This window comes from Arachis hypogaea, chromosome 12 (assembly GCF_003086295.3).
Source record: "Arachis hypogaea cultivar Tifrunner chromosome 12, arahy.Tifrunner.gnm2.J5K5, whole genome shotgun sequence".
In the NCBI taxonomy this organism is placed as follows: Eukaryota; Viridiplantae; Streptophyta; class Magnoliopsida; order Fabales; family Fabaceae; genus Arachis; species Arachis hypogaea.
This window is the reverse complement of record NC_092047.1, coordinates 97,567,981-97,578,100: the sequence shown is the minus strand read 5'-3', so window position 1 is coordinate 97,578,100 and position 10,120 is coordinate 97,567,981. Positions and strand designations below refer to the sequence as shown.

Below are 10,120 nucleotides of genomic sequence, written 5' to 3'. Positions count from 1 at the left end.
TGTTATTTTTCAAGTTTTATTTTATTTTATAATATTGAACCTGGAATTTTGCATCGCATTCATATTAATCATTGCATTCTGCATACTGCATAAAAAAAATGGTGCTCCACGAGACCGCATCATCCATGCGATCGCGTCAAATGGCGTAAAACATTACCCACGTGACCGCGTCATCCACGCGGCCGCGTGACTTGGAGATCGGCGTAAAGATCCAACGTCCAGAAAGTTAGGCTAGAATCGTGCGGCCATTGTGCGTTTCGCACAATTGACCCACGCGATCGCGTCACTCACGCGATCGCGTCACTTGCACAATACCAATCCCACGCGATCGCGTGAGCGACGCGATTGCGTCGCATGGATTGCACCACACCCCAAAAGGAGACAGAGAGTTGCGCTGAAACGACGCTGGATTTGTGCGTTTAGCACAAATTCCAATGACGCGATCGCATGCCCCAGGTTGAAGAAGGACTGCAGATGATGTTGGATTCTGACCTCTCTGCATTCAAAGTGGATTTTCTGGAGCTACAAAACTCCAAATGACGCGCTCTCAACGGCGTTGGAAAGTAGACATCCAGGGCTTTCCAGCAATATATAATAGTTCATACTTTGCCCGAGTTTAGACGATGCAAACTGGCATTGAACGCCAGTTCTATGCTGCATTCTGGAGTCAAACGCCATAAATACGTCACGAACCAGAGTTGAACGCCAAAAACACGTTACAACTTGGCGTTCAACTCCAAAAGAAGCCTCTGCACGTGTAAACTTCAAGCTCAGCCCAAGCACACACCAAGTGGGCCCCAGAAGTGGATTTCTGCATCAATTACTTACTTCTGTAAACCCTAGTAGCTAGCCTAGTATAAATAGGACTTTTACTATTGTATTTGAATCTTTAATTTCATCTTTAGATCATGTTTGGGGGCTGGCCATTTGGCCATTCCTGGACCTTATCACTTATGTATTTTCCACGGTAGAGTTTCTACACTCCATAGATTAAGGTGTGGAGCTCTGCTGTTCCTCATGGATTAATGCAAAGTACTACTGTTTTTCTATTCAATTCAACTTATTCCGCTTCTAAGATATCCATTCGCACCCAAGAACATGATGAATGTGATGATTATGTGACGATCATCATCATTCTCACTTATGAACGCGTGCCTGACAAACACTTCCGTTCTACATGCAACCAAGCTAGAATGAGTATCTCTTAGATATCTAATACAGGGGACCGAGTCCGAGATATTAGAATCTTCGTGGTATAAGTTAGAACCCATGGATGGCCATTCTTGAGATCCGGAAAGTCTAAACCTTGTCTGTGGTATTCTGAGTAGGATCTGGGAAGGAATGGCTGTGACGAGCTTCAAACTCGCGAGTGCTGGGCGTAGTGACAGACGCAAAAGGATAGTAAATCCTATTCCAATATGATCGAGAACCGACAGATGATTAGCCGTGCCGTGACAGAGCATTTGGACCTTTTTTACTGAGAGGATGGGATGTAGCCATTGACAACGGTGATGCCCTACATAGAGTTTGCCATGGAAAGGAGTAGGATTGATTGGATGAAGACAGCAGGAAAGCAGAGGTTCAGAGGAACGAAAGCATCTCTATACACTCATCTGAAATTCTCACCAATAAATTACATAAGTATCTCTATCTTTATTTTCTGTTTATTTATTATTATCATTCGAAAACTCCATATCCATTTAATATCCGCCTGACTGAGATTTACAAGACGACTATAGCTTGCTTCATACCAATAATCTCCGTGGGATCGACCCTTACTCACGTAAGGTTTATTACTTGGACGACCCAGTGCACTTGCTGGTTAGTTGTATCGAAGTTGTGAACGAAAAAGAATTTGAAATTAAGAACGTGCGTACTGAGTTTTTGGCGCCGTTGCTAGAGATCACAATTTCGTGCACCAAGTTTTTGGCGCTGTTGCCGGGGATTGTTCGAGTTTGGACAACTGATGGTTCATCTTGTTGCTCAGATTAGGTAATTTTCTTTTTATTTTATTTTCAAAAAAAAAAATTCTTCAAAAATCTTTCAAAAAAATTTTTTCCCTTTGTTTTCGAAAATTATTTTAAAATTTTAAGAATGAATTCTAAAGTTTCAAAATGGTATGCTGAAGTTTGGCTGGCCATCAAGCTTTAGACTAACCTGGTATGATTCCTGGAATCTTGATTGAGGACTTTGAATTCATTACTTCCTTTTTCCTATATGTTTTCGAAAAAAAATATACAAAAAATCCAAAAAAATTAATAAAATCATAAAAAATAAAAATATTTTATGTTGTTTGTTTGAGTCTTGAGTCAATTTTTTAGTTTAGTGTCAATTACATTTTTCTAAAAATTTATGTATTTTTCGAAAATTCATGCATTCATAGTGTTCTTCATGATCTTCAAGTTGTTCTTGGTAAGTCTTCTTGTTTGATCTTCATATTTTCTTGTTTTATGTCTTTTCCTGTTTTTCATATGCATTTTCAATTTGTTAGTGTCTGAAGTTTGCAAATTTCTAAGTTTGGTATCTTGCATGTTTTTTTTGCATGAAAAAAATTTTTCAAAAATATGTTCTTGATGTTCATCATGATCTTCAAGGTGTTCTTGGTGTTTATCTTGACATTCATAGTGTTCTTGCATGCATCATATGTTTTGATTCATAATTTTCATATTGTGAGTCATTTTCATGTTTTTCTCTTTCATCATAAAAAAAAATTCAAAAATAAAAAAATATCTTTTCCTTATTTTACTCATAAATTTCGAAATTTTGGGTTGACTTAGTCAAAAATTTTTAAAAATAAGTTGTTTCTTATGAGTCAAATCAAAATTTCAATTTTAAAAATCTTATCTTTTTCAAATCTTTTTCAAAAATCAAATCTTTTTCATTTTTCTTCTTAATTTTTTTTTCTTTTCGAAAATTTTAAAAATTAATTTTTCAAAAACTTTTTCTTAATTTTATCTTATATTTTCGAAATTAACACTAACATCTAATGTTTTTATTCAAAAATTTCAAGTTTGTGACTTTCCTATCAAGAAAAATTCAATCTTTAAATTCTAGAATCATATCTTTTAGTTTCTTGTTAGTCAAGTCATCAACTTTAATTTTAAAAATAAAATCTTTTTAATTTATCTTTCAAATCTTTTTCAAAATAAAGTTTAATCATATCTTTTCAATCATATCTTTTTCAAACAAATCTCTTTCAATCATATCTTTTTAAAATTTGATTTCAAAATCTTTTTCTAACTTCTTATCTTTTCAAATTTAATTTTCAAATCTTAATATCTTTTCAATCATATCTTTTCAATTAAATCTTTTTAATCATATCTTTTTATCATATCTTTTATATCATATCTTTTTCAAAATTTTATCTTTTTCAAAAATTTGATTTTAAAATAACTTCTTATCTTCTTATCTTTTCAAAATTGATTTTCAAATCTTTTTCAACTAACTAATTGACCTTCTGTTTGTTTCCTATCTTTTTCAAAACCACCTAACTAACTCTCTCTCTAATTTTCGAAAATCCCTTCCCTCTTTTTCAAAATTCAATTTTAACTAACTAGTTGTTTTAAATTTTAATTTAATTTAATTTCAATTTTTATTTTCGAAATTTAACTTTAAATTTTAATTTTATTTTAGTAAATTTTTGAAAACTTCTCTTTCTCATCCTATTCTATTTATTTATTCATTCATTAACACATCTCCTCATCTCAAATCACTGCTCCTATCCTCACCCTTGTGTTTGGATTATCCATCCTTCTTCACTCCTATTCCCTTTCTTCTTCTACTAACAACAAGGAACCTCTTTACTGTGACATAGAGGATTCCTCTTCTTTTCTTGTTCTCTTCTCTTTCTTATGAGCAGGAACAAGAAAAAAGGCGTTCTTGTTGAAGCTGATCCAGAACCTGAAAGGACTCTGAAGAGGAAACTAAGAAAAGCTAAATTACAACAATCCAGAGACAACCTTACTGAAAAATTCGAACAAGAAAAGGAGATGGCAGCCGAACCTAACAACAATAATGCAAGGAGGATGCTTGGTGATTATTCTACACCTATTTCCAAGTTTGATGGAAGGAGCATCTCCATCCCTACCATTGGAGCAAACAATTTTGAGCTGAAACCTCAATTAGTTGCTCTAATGCAACAGAACTGCAAATTCCATGGACTTCCATCAGAAGATCCCTATCAATTTTTAACTGAGTTCTTGCAGATCTGTGAGACTGTTAAGACTAATGGAGTAGATCCTGAAGTCTACAGGCTCATGCTTTTCCCTTTTGCTGTAAGAGACAGAGCTAGAACATGGTTGGACTCACAACCTAAGGATAGCCTGGACTCCTGGGATAAGCTGGTCACGGCCTTCTTGGCTAAGTTCTTTCCTCCTCAAAAGCTGAACAAACTTAGAGTGGATGTTCAGACCTTCAAGCAAAAAGATGGTGAATCCCTCTATGAAGCTTGGGAAAGATACAAGCAGATGACCAAAAGGTGTCCTCCTGACATGCTTTCAGAATGGACCATTCTGGATATATTTTATTATGGTCTATCTGAATTCTCTAAGATGTCATTGGACCATTCTGCAGGTGGATCCATTCACCTAAAGAAAACGCCTGCAGAAGCTCAAGAACTTATTGACATGGTTGCAAATAATCAATTCATGTATACTTCTGAGAGGAATTCCGTGAATAATAGGACGCCTCAGAGGAAGGGTGTTCTTGAAATTGATGCTCTGAATGCCATATTGGCTCAAAACAAAATGTTGACTCAGCAAGTCAACATGATTTCTCAAAGTCTGAATGGATGGCAAAATGCATCCAACAGTACTAAAGAGCCATCTTCTGAAGAAGCTTATGATCCTGACAACCCTGCAATGGCAGAGGTAAATTACATGGGTGAACCTTATGGAAACACCTATAATTCATCATGGAGAAATCATCCAAATCTCTCATGGAAGGATCAACAGAAGCCTCAACAAGGCTTTAATAATGGTGGAAGAAACAGGCTTAGCAATAGCAAGCCTTTTCCATCATCTTCTCAGCAACAGACAGAGAATTCTGAGCAGAGCACCTCTAACTTAGCAAATATAGTCTCTGATCTGTCTAAGGCCACTTTAAGTTTCATGAGTGAAACACGGTCCTCCATCAGAAATTTGGAGGCACAAGTGGGCCAGCTGAGTAAGAAAGTCACTGAAACTCCTCCTAGTACTCTCCCAAGCAATACTGAAGAAAATCCAAAAAGAGAGTGCAAGACCATTGATATAATCAACATGGCTGAAACTAGAGAGGAAGGAGAGGATGTGAATCCCAATGAGGAAGACCTCATGGGACGTCTCTCAAGCAAGAAGGAGCTCCCTATTGAGGATCCAAAAGAATCTGAGGCTCATATAGAGACCATAGAGATTCCACTAAACCTCCTTCTGCCATTCATGAGCTCTGAAGACTATTCTTCCTCTGAAAAGGATGAAAATGTAACTGGGGAGCAAGTTGCTCAATATCTAGGAGCTGTGATAGATGTTAACAGAGGAGAATTAGTCATTCAATTAAATGGGGACTACCTTGTGTTTAAGACCCAAGGGTGTTCTTCTGTAACAATGGAGAGGAAGCAAGAAAAGCTTCTCTCAGTACAGAGTCAAACAAAGCCCCCACAATCAAACTCTAAGTTTGGTGTTGGGAGGTCTCATCCAAACTCTAAGTTTGGTGTCGGGAGTCTATTAAATTGACCTGATCACCTCTGTGGCTCCGTGAGAGCCCACTGTCAAGCTAGTGACATTAAAGAAGCGCTTGTTGGGAGGCAACCCAATTTTTATTTATCTAATTTTATTTTTTTTTTCATTGTTCTTTCATGTTTTATTAGGTTCATGATCATGTGCAGTCACAAAATAAATACAAAAATTAAAAACAGAATCAAAAACAGCAAAAGAAAAATCACACCCTGGAGGAAGAACTTACTGGCGTTTAAACGCCAGTAAGGAGCATCTGGCTGGCGTTCAACGCCAGAATAGAGCATGGAGCTGGCGCTGAACGCCAGAAACAAGCATGGAGCTGGCGTTCAACGCCAGAAATATGCTGCATATGGGCGTTGAACGCCCAGAACAAGCATCACTTCGGCGTTTAAACGCCAGAAATGCATGCAAAGGCATTTTACATGCCTAATTGGTGCAGGGATGTAAATCCTTGACACCTCAGGATCTGTGGATCCCACAGGATCCCCACATACCTCCACTCACCTTCCCTCCTCATAATCCTATATCACCCTTTCCCAAGAACCCTTCACCAATCACCTCAATCTCTCTTCCCCATTACCTCTTCACCACTCACATCCATTTCTTCTTCTTCTCATCCTTTCTTTCTTCTTTTGCTCGAGGACGAGCAAACATTTTAAGTTTGGTGTGGAAAAAGTATTGTTTTTTTCCCATAACCACTAATGCCTCAAGGGATGCACTTTTCTCCACAGAATTTTTTGGAGCAAATCAACACCTCCCTAGGAGAATTAAGTTCCAACATGGGACAACTAAGGATGGAACATCAATAGCAATCCATCATCCTCCATAAAATTAGAGAAGATCAAAGAGCAATGAGGGAGGAGCAAGAAAGACAAGGAAGAGACATAGAAGAGCTCAAGGACATATTGGTTCTTCAAGAAGAAAACGCCACCATCACTAAGGTGGACTCATTCCTTGTTCTTAAATTTTCTGTTTTTCGTTTTTATGTTGAATGTTTATCTATATTTGTGTCTTATTACATGATCATTAGTATTCAAGTGTCTATGCCTTAAAGTAGTTAATATGAATCCATCACCTCTCTTAAATAGAAAAATATTTTAATTACAAAAGAACAAGGAGTACATGGTTTCAAATTTATCCTTGAAACTAGTTTAATTATTTTGATGTGGTGACAATACTTTTTGTTTTCTGAATGAATGCTTGAACAGTGCATATGTCTTTTGAATTTGATGTTTAAGAATGTTAAATATGTTGGCTCTTGAAAGAATGATGACAAGGAGACATGTTATTTGATAATCTGAAAAATCATAAAAATGATTCTTGAAGCAAGAAAAAGCAGTGAATACAAAGCTTGCAGAAAAAAATAGCGAAAAAAAAGAGAGAAAAAGAACAAGCAAGCAGAAAAAGCCAAAAGCTCTTAAAACCAAAAGGCAAGAGCAAAAATCCAGTAGCCCTTAAAACCAAAAGGCAAGGGTAAATAAAAAGGATCCAAGGCTTTGAGCATCAGTGGATAGGAGGGCCTAAAGGAATAAAATCCTGGCCTAAGCGGCTAAACCAAGCTGTCCCTAACCATATGCTTGTGGCGTGAAGGTGTCAAGTGAAAACTTGAGACTGAGCGGTTAAAGTCAAGGTCCAAAGCAAAAATAAGAGTGTGCTTAAGAACCCTGGACACCTCTAATTGGGGACTTTAGCAAAGCTGAGTCACAATCTGAAAAGGTTCATCCAGTTATGTGTCTGTGGCATTTATGTATCCGGTGGTAATACTGGAAAACAAAGTGCTTAGGGCCACGGCCAAGACTCATAAAGTAGCTGTGTTCAAGAATCAACATACTGAACTAGGAGAATCAATAACACTATCTGAACTCTGAGTTCCTATAGATGCCAATCATTCTGAACTTCAATGGATAAAGTGAGATGCTAAAACTATTCAAGAGGCAAAAAGCTACAAGTCCCGCTCATCTGATTGGAGCTAAGTTTCATTGATAGTTTGGAATTTATAGTATATTCTCTTCTTTTTATCCTATTTTATTTTCAGTTGCTTGGGGACAAGCAACAATTTAAGTTTGGTGTTGTGATGAGTGGATAATTTATACGCTTTTTGGCATTGTTTTTACATAGTTTTTAGTATGATTTAGTTAGTTTTTAGTATATTTTTATTAGTTTTTAATTAAAAATCACATTCATGGACTTTAATATGAGTTTGTGTGTTTTTCTGTGATTTCAGGTATTTTCTGGCTGAAATTGAGGGACTTGAGCAAAAATCAGATTCAGAGGTTGAAGAAGGACTGCAGATGCTGTTGGATTCTGACCTCTCTGCACTCAAAGTTGGATTCTGACCTCTCTGCACTCAAAGTGGATTCTGACCCAAATGGCGCGCTCTCAACGGCGTTGGAAAGTAGACATCCAGGGCTTTCCAGCAATATATAATAGTCCATACTTTGCTCAAGTTTAGATGACGCAAACTGGCGTTGAACGCCAGTTCTACGCTGCATTCTGAAGTCAAACGCCAGAAATACGTCACGAACCAGAGTTGAACGCCAAAAACACGTTACAACTTGGCGTTCAACTCCAAAAGAAGCCTCTGCACGTGTAAACTTTAAGCTCAGCCCAAGCACACACCAAGTGGGCCCCAGAAGTGGATTTCTGCATCAATTACTTACTTCTGTAAACCCTAGTAGCTAGCCTAGTATAAATAGGACTTTTTACTATTGTATTTGAATCTTTAGTTTCATCTTTAGATCATGTTTGGGGGCTGGCCATTCGGCCATGCCTGGACCTTATCACTTATGTATTTTCCACGGTAGAGTTTCTACATTCCATAGATTAAGGTGTGGAGCTCTGCTGTTCCTCATGGATTAATGCAAAGTACTACTGTTTTTCTATTCAATTCAACTTATTCCGCTTCTAAGATATCCATTCGCACCCAAGAACATGATGAATGTGATGATTATGTGACGCTCATCATCATTCTCACTTATGAACGCGTGCCTGACAAACACTTCCGTTCTACATGCAACCAAGCTAGAATGAGTATCTCTTAGATATCTAATACAGGGGACCGAGTCCGAGATATTAGAATCTTCGTGGTATAAGTTAGAACCCATGGATGGCCATTCTTGAGATCCGGAAAGTCTAAACCTTGTATGTGGTATTCTGAGTAGGATCTGGGAAGGGATGGCTGTGACGAGCTTCAAACTCGCGAGTGCTAGGCGTAGTGACAGACGCAAAAGGATAGTAAATCCTATTCCAGTATGATCGAGAGCCGACAGATGATTATCCGTGCCGTGACAGAGAATTTGGACCTTTTTCACTGAGAGGATGGGATGTAGCCATTGACAACGGTGATGCCCTACATAGAGCTTGCCATGGAAAGGAGTAGGATTGATTGGATGAAGACAGCAGGAAAGCAGAGGTTCAGAGGAACGAAAGCATCTCTATACGCTCATCTGAAATTCTCACAAATGAATTACATAAGTATCTCTATCTTTATTTTCTGTTTATTTATTATTATCATTCGAAAACTCCATATCCATTTAATATCTGCCTGACTGAGATTTACAAGACGACCATAGCTTGCTTCATACCAACAATCTCCGTGGGATCGACCCTTACTCACGTAAGGTTTATTACTTGGACGACCCAGTGCACTTGCTGGTTAGTTGTATCGAAGTTGTGAACAAAAAAGAATTTGAAATTAAGAACGTGCGTACTGAGTTTTTGGCGCCGTTGCTAGAGATCACAATTTCGTGCACCACTCCCTTTCTTCTCCTCCAATCCAACCATCACCACCCAGCCACCACCACGCCACCGCCGACCATCGCCGACCACCCAGAACCCGCCGCCAGCCACCCTCCCCCTTCCTCCTTCCCCCTTCTTTCTTCTTCTTCCTTCTCCTACCTCCCTCCAACGCCACTGCCCCCTTCCACGACCACCACCCACCGCCGCCGGCCCATCCCAGCCGCACCCCCCCATCCGCCACCCACCCCTTCCCCTCTTCCCCCTACCCCCATTACCCCTACTTTCCCTCCCTGCCCTCCGAATAGCATCACCGCCACCGCGCCACCCTTCTCCACCGCGCGAGACGCCGTACCACCACCCCCAGCCACCTTTCTGCCCACTCTCCCTAGTTCGCCTACCAGGTTCCGCCGAACGCCACCCTTTTATCCTTTCATCGTTAGTTCCTATTTTTTTTTCTGTTATTGTTCATCTTTAGGCTAGTTAGATATGCATGTTGTAGTGGATTTTAGGCTGTTAGGTAGCCTAGGATGTGGTTAGTAGATTTAGGTTTGTTTAATTGCACTGTTCTTGTTTCTTGTTTCATTATTTTCGCAATTCTGCTGATGCTGTGCTGTTAGTTTTGTTCATATGCTATAATTTCTTGTTTCATGCTGCTCTTTACTCTGAATTTT

General features: G+C 38.6%; 1 non-coding gene across 1 annotated transcript; it reads right to left on the bottom strand.

Moving 5' to 3' along the window:
• Positions 1-4,388: 4,388 nt before the first annotated feature.
• LOC112730849 (small nucleolar RNA R71) lies at positions 4,389-4,496 on the bottom strand. Its single transcript, XR_003166654.1, has one exon. It is a non-coding gene; the product is annotated as a small nucleolar RNA R71 (small nucleolar RNA).
• Between the last annotated feature and the right edge of the window lie 5,624 nt (positions 4,497-10,120).